Genomic DNA, 15,410 nt, shown 5'->3' with positions numbered 1-15,410 from the left:
CCAATCCATTCCAACCAACTTTGTCCTTGTTCCTTTGTAGTTACCCTTATTGAGTTCAGATTAGATTAGATTAGATTAGATTAGATTACGTACAGTGTGGAAACAGGCCCTTCGGCCCAACAAGTCCACACCGCCCCGCCGAAGCGCAATCCACCCATACCCCTACATTTACCCCTTACCTAACACTACGGGCAATTTAGCATGGCCAATTCACCTGACCTGCACATCTTTGGACTGTGGGAGGAAACCGGAGCACCCGGAAGAAACCCACGCAGACACGGGGAGAACGTGCAAACTCCACACAGTCAGTCGCCTGAGTCGGGAATTGAACCCGTGTCTCTGACGCTGTGAGGCAGCAGTGCTAACCACTGTGCCACCGTGCCGCCCACTGCTTTTTCAGTTCTGCTTTTTCTGACACACGTTTCTCCCTCTCAAATGCTAAAGTTCTACCATGTTAAGCTCACCAATTTTTAGGAGATCTTTTGCTCCAAGATAATATATTAAACTTGCTGCATCACACATCACCAGGTTCAAAACTTAATCACTGGTTAGATCCATAAAATATTGTTCAAGGAAGCTGACTCAAATCCACTCTATGTTTTCTTCTACATGGCTACCTCTGCCAATCTGACTATCCCAATCTACATGAAGATTAAAGTCACCCATGAGTAACATACTGTCTTTTTTACTTGCCCTTGTTATATCCAATTTTATTGATGGATTGCAATTGCCACTTTACTTACTGCCAATAGACAATCGTCATGCCAATGTCTGAAATCAGACTCAATGTGTGCTGATCCATTATATCGTCTAGTAAATGTCTATCATTTTTCTAATTAAAGTCTCATGGTTTTCTCTGAAATAAAAGAACCTCAGTAGTATATAGTTCCTTCCCCCCCCCCAACATCTTTTCTATTTAAACAGTGTTTATTAAGATTGGTGCATAGTCTGGAAACATTTGAGGTTAGCCACAGTAGGCAGGGGAGGGACTGATTTCTCCTTACACATAATTTTTAATATCCAGGCTTCATGCCAATCACGGCATGTGTGCAGATACTGCTTACCAGCAGAGGGGGCAAGGAAGGAAGGGAGGGTCTACTCATTGACTCTCAAGCATACATCTTGGTAAGACAAATCAAAGAATGTTGTTACCCCTCCTACTGTTCTCAATGTGTTGGTGTCTGGTAGCATCCTGACAGTAACAAGTGTGGAAAACAGAAATAAAGGAAGAAATGGAGAACTGAGCAAATTTCTTTCACCTTGCTCCAACTTTCAGAAGTTTCCATCAAATGTAGGTTGTCAAATTTGAAACTGGAGCTAAATGACTGAGGAGAAATTGACATTTTCCAAATTACACTGTGCTTCACTAAAGTCAGTGTATGCCATAGGTCATCAATTTGCATATTAAAAGAGAGCAAACTGCCATTTTCAGGTGAAGACTTTGGAGGGTCATTGGTAGGTTGCTTTTAAAATGGCACACACCATATGAGCGTTGTCAGTGCAGTAAGACTACTGACTCCACATTGAGATTGTTAGTGCTCCATTGACATTGAGCTGCCTGCTATTTTTCTTCCATTTCTTACTTTGTTAGATTATTGTTGGGGAACTTCAACATGCTAAATGTTTGTTCAGCAACTCTTACAGCCTTGATATCTGCTAAGTTTCCATGCAGCCAATAGAACATTTTTGGTGTGTTGTCAATATTGGAATGTAGGAAACACAGTAAGCTGAATCTTATTTTTTGTTTTGGCAAGTGTCAGTTTCATTGATTTTAATGGAGAGTTTCTCTCCATGGGGCCCAGTGAGAACTCTTGATGTACTTCACCAAAATTGCCGTGTTAACTACCTACGCTATGGTGCCCAATTCTGGCCTTAATCAACCAGTCACGATTCTTGGAAGAACTAATCTCCACCTGCCCTTCTTTGCCACACAACTCCTGTCATATGAAGGGACCATGCCAGGTATAATCGTACACCATCTCTCCACCCACCTCGAAATCAGAGTGCTTCAGTCATGGATTAACTCCCTTCCAAATTTCCCCGCTCCCATCCATGACGTACCACAATCCCCCTTACAAATACAGCTGCCCCCTTTACATTGGTCAACCCACATTCTCGTAACACCACAGATAGTTTGCCGAGTCTCCTTCCCACAGCTACAGCCTCTCCTGTAGCCAGGTAAATGAATAGGCAAGGTTTTAAGAGCTATGGGCCATCTGCAGGCAAGTGAGTCTGGTTTAATTTAGGAATATGGTTGGTGCAGACTTGTTTGACTGAAAGGTCTGTTTCCATGCCGTATGATTCTATAATCTTTCCACTAATTTGTCTGCATGGACTAACTATGGCCCATTCGCTTGAGCACCTTAACTGGATCGCCCTGGACAAGAAATACTCAGACCTCTGACAACTCAGAAAGTTGTATATCTCCCAGACTGTGTTAGCCCTACTTCCAGGACTGGCCACTGGGCAGTCAGAGGGTTGACAATGACCCACTTCCCAGACTACAGAGGCATGGACCCCCTGAGAACACACTGAAGAGATGCCTGACTGGAGCTAATCCCCTGGACTAGTATAGGAATGCCATCCAGTCCAGGATGACACTTACTGTGTCAGGATTCCCTGACTCACAGGTGCCTCCATGCATTTTGCTACGAATAACATCCCCAAGACTTTGAGCCATGTCTGCTGGATTGCTGCGCATGTAGTGGTTTCTCTGTGTCATCTCCTGGCACATGATGCAAGTGTAATATTGGCATAGCATAGTGCTGCACTGCAAAATGTACATACTCGCTTGACTGAGAACTGCTGATCTACAAGGCATGCTGCCTGGTTGTATTACTATACTAAATGCCAAGACAAGGCAAAACAGAGATGCTATGAGCTTGCAGCTGGGCACTAAGTGAGTGAGAGCTAAGGGAGCAAATTAGAGTTCTGGAGATGCAGCCTGGTCCAGGCTGAGAGCTTGTCCCATAGTGTCCTTTCAGCAGCCTTTCATGCTAGTTGTCTGTGCACCCTGAAATGCAGGTTTCAAATTGCAAGGTATTCTGCAAGTGAGTGGGAGAGCATTCATGAGGATCCTGAGGGCATTAGCAATTATCGGATGTCAAAGTTTGCAGTTGATGTGTGGCCATCTATCACTCCCTGAAATGCTGTTGCATGATGAGCAAAATAGAATACAGAAGCAGCAGTAGGCCATTTGGCCCTTTCAGCCTGCTCTGCCTTTCTACATGATCATGGCTGAGTCCTCTGTTCCTGCTTTCACCCCATTCCCCCTGTTCCCTTGAGCCCCAAGAAATATATCTACATCATTCTAAACATTTTTCAATGTTTTGGCCTCAACAGATTCCTGTGATAGAAAACTCCACAGGCTCACTGTTGTCTGAGTGAAGACATTTCTCGTCAACTCTGCCCAAAAAGGCCTACCTCTTGTCATTAGACTGAATTCCCTGGTTCTGGACACCCTGATCACCAAAAGCATCCTTCTTGCATCTGCCCTGTCTAATCCAGCTGGAATTTTATAGGTTTCTATGGGGCTGCCCTTCACTTATTCTTCTAAACTCCAGTAAATGGTTGTAATGAATCCAATCCTCTTTGTACATCAGACCTGCCATCCTAGGAATCAGTCTGGTAAACTTTTGTTGCACCTCCTCAATAGCTAGAATATCCTTCCTTAGATAGTGAGACCAAAACTGCACACAATATATCAAAGCCCTATACAGGGGTTGCAATAAGACATTCCTCCTCCTATACTCAAATCCCCTCGCAATGAAGGCCAATATACCATCTTTGCTTCTCCGCTGCCTGCTGAGCTTGCATGCTGACTTTCAGTAACTCATACATGAGGATACCCAAGCGTCATTGCACCTTCCCTTTTCTCAACCTATCCCCATTCAGAGAATAATCTGCCTGCCTGTTTTTGCAACCAAAGTGGATAACCTCGCATTTATCCACATTTTACTTCAGCTGCCATGTAGTGGCCACTTCTTTAACTTGTCCACAACACACTGAAGCTTCTTTTCATCCTCATTGCAGCATACTCTTCCATCCAGCTTTATTTCATCTGCAAAAGCTTGGGTCCAGCACTGATCCCAGCAGTACCTCATTAATCGCTGCCTGCCACTCTGAAAAAGACCCGTTTATTCCTACTTTTTTAGATTAGATTACTTACAGTGTGGAAACAGGCCCTTCGGCCCAACAAGTCCACACTGACCCGCCGAAGCGAAACCCACCCATACCCCGACATTTACCCCTTACCTCACACTACTGGCAATTTAGCATGGCCAATTCACCTGACCTGCACATCTTTGGACTGTGGGAGGAAACCGGAGCACCCGGAGGAAACCCACGCAGACACGGGGAGAATGTGCAAACTCCACACAGTCAGTCGCCTGAGTCGGGAATTGAACCCGGGTCTCATGGCGCTGTGAGGCAGCAGTGCTAACCACTGTGCCACCGTGCTGCCCACTGACAACCAGTTCTCACTCCATTTCAGTGCACAGCCTCCAATCCCATGTGCTTTAATTTTACAAACTAATCTTTACATGCAGGACCTTATTACAAGACTTCTGAAAATTAAAGTAAAACACATCCAATGATTCCCCTTATCCACTCGTTACATCTTCAAAAAATTCCAATAGATTTGTAAAGCACAACTTTCAGTTCTTAAATCTGTGCTGACTCTGTCTGAACATCTCATCATCTTCCATGTGCTCTGCTATTCCTCTTTTTCCATTCTAGCATTTTTTCCATTACCGATGTCAAGCTAACTGGTCTATAATTTATTGTTTTCTCTCTGTCTCCCTTCTGAAATAGTGTGATTATATTAAGCTCAGGGCATGTGATTCTGGTCTCCCTGCTATAAGAAAGATGTTGTGAAACTTGAAAGGGTTCAGAAAAGATTTACAAGGATGTTGGTATGGTTGGACGTTTTGAGTTGTAGGGAGAGGCTGAATAGGCTGGGGCTGTTTTCCCTGGTGTATCACAGGCTGAGGGGTGAAGTTAGAGAAATTTATAAAATCATGAGGGACATGGATAGGGTAAATAGACAAGGTCTTTTCGCCAGGGTTGGAAGTCTAAAACTAGAGGGCATAGGTTTAGGGTGAGAGGGGAAAGATTTAAAAGAGACCTAAGAGGCAACTTTTTCACACAGATGGTGCTGCATGTATGGAATGAGCTGCCAGAGAAAGTGGTGGAGGCTGGTGCAATTACAACATTTAAAAGGCATCTGTATGGGTATATGAATAGGAAGGGTTTAAAGGGATATGAGCCAAATGCTGACAAATGGGACTAGAACAGTTTAGGATGTCTGGTCAGCATGGATGAGTTGGACTGAAGGGTCTGTTTCTGTGCTGTACCTCTCTATGACTCTTAGAACTATATCTAGATATAGTACATATAGATTTAGCTATCCTCCAATCCACAGGAACTCTTTCACAGCCAGTCAGAGTTTGAAAAATGCTCACTGGTGCCCTTGCTATTTCTAGGGCCACTGCCTTAAGTGCTCTAGGATGAAGGTTATCAAGCCCTGGGCAATTATTTTGCTTTTAATCCCATTAATTTTCCCAGTAACAATTCCCTACTAATTTCTTTCAATCCCTCCTTCCCATCAGACCTTGAGTTCCTCCATATTTTTGAGGTGGTGTTTGTGAATTGCTAACTAAATTATGTATTTAATTGGTCTGCCATCTCTTTGTTCCTGATTATAAATTCCCCTGTTTCTGACTGTAGGGTATCTGTATTTGTCTTTACTAATCTTTTTCTCTTTGCATATCTATAGAAGCTTTTATTAGCAGTTCTTATATTGCTTGAAAGCTGACTCATATAAGATGCGGGCTGTTGGCAGCCAATGGAATGAGCTGAAATTGTTAAGTACCTGCTCTGACTTCAATGTTGAGAATTGTTGACATCTAGTTGCTGACTAGAATGAAAGCTGAACATATGCGGAATGTTTGAGGACTCTGCGTCTGTACATGATGGAGTTTAGAAGGATGAGGAGACATCTAATTGAAACTTACAGAATACTGAATGGCCTGGACAGAGTGGATGTTGGGACGATGTTTCCACTGGGAGGAGAGAGAGTAGGACCTGAGGCCACAGCCTTAGAGAAAAGAGAAGACCTTTCAGCATGGAGTTAAGGAGAAATGTCTTCAATCAGAGAGTGGTGATTGTATGGAATTCACTGCTGCAGAAGGCTGTGGAGGCCAGGTCATTGAGTGTATTTAAGATGAGATAGATAGGTTCTTTATTGTCAAGGGGATCAAGGGTTACAGGAAGAAGGCGGGAGAATGGGGATGAGAAACTTATCAGCCATGAATGAATGGCAGAGTAGACTTGATGGGCTGAATGGTCGAGTTTCTGCTCCTACGTCTTACAGTCTTATGGACTGCTAGGATAAGAAGCTGCATATTAATGAGGTGAGATGTGTCCCCTCTCATCCTAAAACTATGCCCTTTAGTTCTGGATTCCCCACCCCAGGGAAAAGACTTGGTCTATTTATCCTATCCATGCCCCTCAAGATTCTATAAATCTCTATAAGGTCACCCCTCAGCCTCCGACACTCTATGGAAAACAACTCCAGCTTATTCAACCTCTCCCGATAGCTCAAATCCTCCATCCCTGGCAACATCCTTGTAAATCTTTTCTGAACCCTTCAAGTTTAACAACATCCTTCCGATAGAAGGGAGACCGGAATTGAATGCAATATTCCAAAAGTAGCCTAACCAATGTTCTGTACAGCCGCAACATGACCTCCCAACCCCTGTACTTAATACTCTGACCAATAAAGGAAAGCATACCAAATTCCTTCTTCAATATTCTATCTACCTATGACTCTACTTTCATGGAACTATGAACTTGTCCTCCAAGGCCTCTTTATTCAGCAACACTCCCTAGGACCTTACCATTAAGTGTATAAGTCCTACTAAGATTTGCTTTCCCAAAATGCAGCACCTCGCATTTATCTGAATTAAACTCCATCTGCCACTTCTCAGCCCATTGGCCCACCTGATCAAGATCCCATTGTAATCTGAGGTAACCTTCTTCACTGTCCACTACACCTCCAATCTTGGTGTCATCTGCAAACTTACTAACTATACCTCTTATGCTCACCCAAATCATTTATATAAATGACAAAAAATAGAGGACCCAGCACCGAACCTTGTTGTACTCCACTGGTCACAGGCCTCCAGTCTGAAAAACAACCCTCCACCACCACCCTCTGTCTTCTACCTTTGAGCCAGTTCTGTATCCAAATGACTAGTTCTCCCTGTATTCCATGAGATCTAACCTTGCTAACCAGTCTCCTGTGGGGAACCTTGTCGAACGCCTTACTGAAGTCCATATAGATCACGTCTACCACTCTGCCCTCATCAATCCTCTTTGTTACTTCTTCAAAAAACTCAATCAAGTTTGTGAGACATGATTTCCCACACACAAAGCCATGCCTTTCCAAATACATGTACATCCCATCCCTCAGGATTCCCTCCAACAACTTGCCCCCCCACCGACATCAGACTCACTGGTCTATAGTTCTGTCCTTACTGTCCTTACCACCTTTCTAAAATAGTGGCACCGCTTTAGCCAACCTCCAGTCTTCCTGCACCTCACCTGTGACTATCGATAATACAAATATCTCAGCAAGGGGCCCAGCAATCACTTCCCTAGCTTCCCACAGAGTTCTAGGGTACAGCTGATCAGGTCCTGGGGATTTATCCACTTTTATGTGGTTCAAGACATCCAGCACTTTCCCCTCTGTAATATGGACATTATTCAAGATGTCACCATCTATTTCTCTACATTTGTTTTATTTTTCTGTGGTAAAATTTCAGAATTTTCTCTGCTGCCTTGTCTGTGCTCCTTGGCCTCATAACTGGTGTTGTCCACAACTGTGCCAAGTTACTATGGAAATTTAGCAATATCTTACCCCACTGGCTGTTTAAAACTCAATGCAGCAGGAAACGTGCAACCTGACACCCCCCCGCCACTCCATTTAGCTACCCCTCCCCTGCCTCCACTATAATAATACCAGCACTCGGTGTGGGGGAGAGGGGCGGAACTTGCCAATGGCACAGTTGTGGGAAGTGGGCAATGAATTCCCTTTTAAAAGCCTCATCCCAACACCAGGCCAAATTGAAATCCAGGAGTAATGCAGTGCTCGGAGGAGCGGGAGTGCTGAAGTGATTGGTCAGGAGATGATAGCAGGGGACAGTAGCCCACCTCCCAAGATTGTTCTTAAATCTCTCGGACCTTGTCTTGGGGACAAAAATATGATGTGAATGGAGTTCAGAGCTGGGTCTGGGTCTTGGAAACTGGAAAAATGGCTTCACTGAGGTGTTTTCAAACTAAGATGCTTATAAGCCCCAGAATTGTATCAGTGCTATGGTTTTTTGTAGGCACCTGAGTGTGAGTCTCTGTCTGTGTTGAGTTCAGCCACAGCATGGAAAATTGTTATGAATTATATAGAGTCAACAGCAGAAAAGTGGACCATGTTCCACATGAGTCTCTTCTGTCTCAAGTTTTTCCTTCTCATATTCAGTGCCCTTGGACAATATAGAAGTATTGGGGGTGCTGACCAACAGATGATACTGAGAATCACATCTTGAAATAAGTGTAGTTATTTTCAGGTCTTCCCTGCATTATGTATTGAAGCATAGGCCACCAGTAACAGAGGTCGAGGCAACATAATGGACAAGTACCGTGGACACAGCTCTTGTGAACGCTGTCATTGCTGCTCTGGAGAGTTTGGATGTTTGAAATCTCAATTCTTGATTAAAAGGGAAACTCACCATTGTCATTCCAGACCATCAGATAGAGAAAGACAGCTTGAGATGCTCTAATGTGAGATTTTCTGTGCCTCAGATGTGGGGAGAGGTGGAGAAGGAGGATCATTCATGGTAACCTCAGTAAATGAGGGAATTCAACCCACACTATTGACATCACTCTGCATGGCAAACCAGCTGTCCAGCCAACTGAGCAAACAGACTGCCAACTACTTCACTAGTCGACAAGCTGCTCATAGTCTTTGTCGAGGACACACAGATAGTCCATGATATCACACTCAAAATGCAAAATCACAATTGATCATTTGAAGATACATCTTGGCAAGTGATAACACTCTTCGTAATCATGTTGGATGAAACATTGGTTTTAATTGTGAATTATTAAATGGGGGGAGTCTAACTGTGACAGTGAGCAAACCATAAACAAATGGTCAGGCTCCATTTTCGAAGTGTTATCAAATATGCTAGGGCCTCAGTTATTCTCATTATTCATTAACGACATGAATGATGGGATAGAAAGTCATATTTCCAAATTTGCTGATGAAACAAAGTAAGACACTGTAGATGAGAGCTTAAAATTACAAAGGGATATTGATTGGCTGAATAAATCAGTAAAGCTGTGGCAGATGAAATTCAATGTAAGCAAGTGTGAAGTTATCCATTTTTAACATTTTCTAGATGATATGAAGTTAAATACAATGAATATCCAAAAAGACTGGGGTTCAGGAGCATAAATCTTTAAAATGTTACAAACAGATGCAGAAAATAACCAAAAAAGCTAATGGAATACTGGCTTTCAGATTTCGGGCACAGGAATACAAGGATGCAGATGTTATGTTGCAGCTATACAAAACCCTGGTTAGACCCCACCTGGAGTACTGAGAGCAGATCTGGGCACCACACCTTAGGAAGGATATATTGGCCTCACAGAGACCACAATATAGGTTAACAAGAATGATACCTGGACTTCAGGGGTTAAGTTATTAGGAGAGTTTATATAAATTAACCCAACTTCCTGTAGAATTTATACAAGATGATCAGAGGATTAGATAGGGTGGACAGTGAAATACTTTTTCCTTGGATGATGACGTCAGCTTGTACGAGAGGGCGTAACTACAAATTGAGGGGTGATGGATTTAAGACTGATGTCAGAGGAAAGTTCTTTACACAGAGAGTGGTAAGGACGTGGAATGCCCTATCTGCTAATGTAGTCAACTCAGCCACATTAGGGAGACTTAAACAATCCTTAGATAAGCACATGGATGATTTTGGGATAGTGTAGGGGGACAAGCTGAGAATAGTTCACAGGTCAGCGCAACATCGAGGGCCGAAGGGCCTGTTCTGCGCTGTATTGTTCTATGTTCTATGTTCTAATTTAGAAGGCTAAGGAGTGATCTAATCAAAATTTTCATGATATTAACAGAAAAGGACACAGTAAATAAACATATACTATTTCCACTGGTTGGGAATTCTAAACTAGGGGGCATAGTTGGAGATTTAGTGTCAGACCGTTCAGGAGAGATGTTAAGAAGCGTTTCTACATGCAAGGACAGGTAGAGACTTGGAACTCTCTTCCACAAACAGCAGTGGATGCTGGATCAGTTGTTAATTTTAAATCTTAGATAGATAAATTATTGTTAGGCAAAGTACTAAGAGATATGAGCCAAAGGCAAGTATATGGAGTTGGGCCGCAGATAGCCACGATCTCATTGAATGGCGGAACAGGTTTGAGGAGCTGAATGGCCTATTTCTGTTCCTTAGTTCCTATCATCAAGAGAGAAAAATAAGGATACTGGACTGGAAAAAGACATGGTTTAATACAAAACAACTCTGGCTGAAATAAACTGGGCAGAAAAGATAGGAACCATGTTGATGTGAATCAGTAATGAATACCTTGTGGTGAGCGATAAAACAGAAGTTGATTCTTAAATGCTTTTCTCCATATTTGCATTTCCTAAAGCCCAAAACCAATTCCACTCTGTTCATCTTTCTAAGAAATCAAATGAATCTGAGCTCATGTCCATTGCCTGGACCCAATTGAGCACAATTACTGTACAACGAATACTGAGAAGGTGCCAAAGAGTGTGGTGCTGGAAAAGCACAGCTGGTCAGGCAGCACCCGAGGAGCAGGAGAATTGAAGTTTTGAGCATAAGCTCTTCATCAGGAATAACGGGGTGGCCCAAGGAAGCTGAGGGATAAATGGGAGGAAGGTGGGGTTGGGGGGAAGGTAGCTGAGAGCGCAATAGGTAGATGAAGGTAGGGGTGATGGCGATAGGTCAGAGAGGAGGGTGGAGCGGATTGCTGGGAAAGAAGATGGACAAATAGGATAGGTCAAGCGGATAGTGCCGGATTAAAAGGTTGGATCTGGGATAAGGTGGGGGGGAGAGAAAATGAGGAAACTAGTAAAATCCACTGATCCTGTGTGGTTGGAGGGTCCCAAGGAGGTAGATGAGGTGTTCTTCCTCCAGGCGTCGAGTGGTAAGGATTGGCAGTGGAGGAGGCCCAGGACCTGCATGTCCTTGGCAGAGTGGGAGGGGGAGTTGATATGTTCAGCCACAGGGCAGTGGGGTTGGTTGGTGTGGATGTTCCAGAGATACTCTCTGAAACGATCTGCAAGTTGGCGTCCTGTCTTTCCAATGTAGAGAACACCACATTGGGTGCAACGGATACAGTAAATGACTTGTGTGGAAGTGCAGCTAAAGCTCTGATGGATGTGGGAGACTGCTTTGGGGCCTTGGACAGAGGTGAGTGGGAGGCATGGGTGCAGAATTTGTAGTTCTTGCAGTGGCAGGGGAAAGTGCCGGGAGGGGATGGTCGGTTGGTGGAGAGCGTGGACCTAATGAGGGAGTCAAGGAGGGAATGGTCTTTACGGAACACTGATAGGGGTGGGGAGGGAAATATATCTCTAGTGGTGGGGTCTGACTGTAAGTGGCGGTAATGGAGAAGGATAATGTGATGTATCCTGAGGTTGGTGGGATGGAAGGTGGGGACCGGGGGATTCTGTCCTTGTTGCGGTTGGAGGGGTGGGGTTCAAGGGCGGAGGTACGAGAAGTTGATGAGACACACTGGAGGGTATTATCGACCATGTGGAGGGGAAATTGCAGTTTTTGAAGAAGGAGGCCATCTGGGATGCTCTGTGCTGGAATTGGTCCTCCTGTGAGCAGATGTGGCGGAGGTGGAGGAATTGGGATAAGGGATAGCGTTTTTACAGGAGTTGGGTTGAAGGAGGTGTAGTCCAGGTAGCTGTGGGAGTCAGTGGGTTTGTACAAGATGTCAGTGTTGAGTCGGTCACCATTAATGGTGATGGAGAGGTCCAGGGAGGAAAAGGAGGTTGTCCGAGGTGATCCAGGTGAACTTAAGGTCGGGGTGGAAGGTATTTGTGAAGTTGATGAACTGTTCAACCTCCTCACAAGAGTACGAGGTGGCATCAATACAGTCATTGATGTAGCAGAGAAAAGTTTGGAAATGGTGCCAGTGTAGCTGTGGAAGATGGACTATTCCACATACCTGATGAAGAGACAGGCATAGCTGGTGCCCATGGAGGTGCTCATGGCTACCCCCTTGCTCTGGAGAGAATGGGAGGATTCAAAGGAGAAATTAATTCAGGGTGAGGATCAGTTCAACCAAACGAATGAGAGTGTCAGTGGAAAGGTACTGGTGGGGACATCGGGAGAGGAAGAAATCGAGGGCTTGGAGGCCTTTGTCATGACAGATAGGTGTATACAGGGACTGAATGTCCATAGTGAAGATGAGGCATTGGGGGCCAGGGAAAAGAAAGTCATGAAGGAAGTGAAGGCGTAGGTGATATCCCAAATGTACGTGGGGAGCTCCTGCACCAGGGGAGATAGGACAGTATTGAGGTATGCAGAGATGAGTTCGGTGGGGCCGGGTTGACTGAATGAAACAGATTCTGAAGAGAAGGCCGTGGTAAGTCTGATGGTGGGATGAAATTTGTTGATACCACTATGTGAAAGTGAGGACTGCAGATGCTGGAGATCAGAGTCAAAGAGTGTTGTACTGGAAAAGCACAGTTGATCAGACAGCATCCGAGGAGCGGAAGAGTTGACATTTCAAGCATAACCTTTTCATTCCTGATAAAGAGTTTATGCTCAAAACATTGACTCTCCTGCTCCTCAGATGCTGCCAGACCAGCTGTGCATTTCCAATACCACACTCTGACTCAGATACTGCTATGTATTTCAATGATTCCTCACCATGAGTCCAAAGGAAGAAAATGTCATTTATGCATCTGGTTTAAAGCATTGGTCAGAGGATAGACAAGTTCCATACCCCTCAATAGTGATCGTGGGCTCATGTCACACTACATGTAACGCCACCATACTGTTCTGTATCTGTAAAGTCTTCCTTACTGTCCTGTCTTGGCACCATCACCTTGATAAATTGTTATGATCTCTCTACCTCAACTAGTTTGTACAGTTTGGAACTACTTATTACTTTAATTTGACTCTTGGCATGTGACTCTTATACCTATCATCTTATTCCAGTCATTTGGTTTGTCTCCAGCACCACATTGTTTTTAATTTTTTGTAATTCTCTCTCTGCCTCATTTACTCGAATTATAGGTCATCCCTTCACTTGTTATTCAGCTGTTGACACTTTACTCACACTGTCTGACACTTTTGATCATCTGCAGAGACTTATTATTCGACACTCCACTCACACCAATTGTATGATCTTTTGATTTCTCTGCCCTTGATCTCTCTGCTTAGAAATTCTGTGTCTGTGTGCTTCTCTGCCACTTCACCTGACTACACTCCACAAGCCTGTGATTTCAAATAAACATGTTGGACTATAACCTGGTGACCTGTGACTTTTGACTTTGTCCACTCTAGTCCAACACTGGCACCTTCGCATCAAGTAAATAAGGAAATAATATTACCTAAATAAGGAGAGAAAAAGTGTCCAGAACACTCCAGGTGAAGTTTCATGAAGGCTGTATATAATTGCAGAAAGATATCTTCACTCCTGCATTCAAACTCCCTTTGCAATGAACACCAACTTGTTGTTTGTCTTCCTAATTCCTTGCTGTACCAACATGCTAACTTTCAGAGACACACGAATGATGACACCCTGGCCCCTTAGGTCACATACACTCCGCAACCTTTCATCATTTAAAAATGATTATGTCTTTCTGATTTTTCTAATAGAGTGAAAACTTTACACTCATTCACATTATATTCCATCTGCCATGTTCCAGTGAATTCACTCAGTCTGTCCAACCCCTCTCTATGGGTCCTCTCAGGACTGAGCAGCTGGATGTAGCGTTGAACAGACAGTCAGTGTTTGGTGAACCTCCTGCAACTGCATAACTTTTTGTCCATTCTCTGGACATGTCAGAGTTGTGAGTGTTCTGTCAATAGTTCTCAGAACACACCAAATCAAATTTCAGTGCTTTCCTGCATATGGGCTGCTCAGCTCCTGAGATTTTCCAAAAGAAAGAGGAATGCAGAAATTGTTTTTATTGGGCGTCCTCATTTCTACTGGTCACCTTTTGAGCAGTGAGCCTGCCTACTTCTAACTACCACAACTGCATAGCAGACTACTTCCGCAATTCCTTTGGACTCACGTGGCCCATTTCAATTAGAACCATCCCATTGAGCCTAACTTCTGTCACCTAGACCTCCTCCTTCACACTAGATGACCAGATGAAGATTAAAGCTTTTTATTGGTACTATTGTCAGTCAAGCTGACTCGATCAAATACCTATTTGCTTCCTGCTTGCCCACCTTTCATCCATAAGTTTCTTGTAAGAAGTCATTGGAAATTGTTCCATTGATATAGAAAAGTTCAATTTATTGAATCAGGCATACAGGTGGAGACCATTCTGCCCACTGTGCCTATACTGGCTTTATCATCCCATTCTTCTACTCATTCTCATAACCTTTCAAAACCTTTTCTTTTCAAGTCCGTATCTGATTCCCTTTTGTCAGTTACTATTAAATCTACTTCACCTGTCGCCTGAATCAGTATATTCCAGTTCATAGCTGCACAAGAATGCAGGTCTCCCCATCATCCCTATGGTTCTCAGTCAGCCTGCCAATGGACACAGTGTCTCCCTATGAAAACTGCTCACCATGGTATAGTTACTACTCTTTGGAATCTTGCTGATCTCTCATGATACCAGTTTCCCTGTTTACTCTGCAGCTGCACAAGTCTTTCGAGATCAAGACAAATAAAATTTGTTTGAATTCTCTTGGCTAAAATTTATGAAACCATTTTAAAGTCAAAGAAATTCTAAAAGCAGACTCATGAATGGTCTTTTAGTGACGAGAAGAATATGCAGATCCCTGTTTGTACTACATTGGTTTACAATCCAGTTTTCTGCATAACATTTACTGAGCAAGCTCTGATTATTTAATCTGTTGATGCAACACCTTAACCTCCTTCTACCTACCACATTCCCAACGCCCCTCCCCCAAGTCCCTCCTCCCTACCTTTTATCTTAGCCTGCTTGGCACACCCTCCTCATTCCTGAAGAAGGGCTTATGCCCGAAACGTCGATTCTCCTGCTCCCTGGATGCTGCCTGACTTGCTGCGCTTTTCCAGCAACACATTTTTCAGAGTTGATATCACAGTCTAATACTGCCATCTACTGGAGATCACCCATTCAT

The sequence above is a fragment of the Chiloscyllium plagiosum genome, unplaced genomic scaffold (genome assembly GCF_037043375.1).
Source record: "Chiloscyllium plagiosum isolate Xiang-an unplaced genomic scaffold, Cpla_swu_hap1 HiC_scaffold_12, whole genome shotgun sequence".
Lineage (NCBI taxonomy): Eukaryota > Metazoa > Chordata > Chondrichthyes > Orectolobiformes > Hemiscylliidae > Chiloscyllium > Chiloscyllium plagiosum.
The sequence above is the reverse complement of the archived record's forward strand: the minus strand, read 5'-3'. Positions refer to the sequence as shown.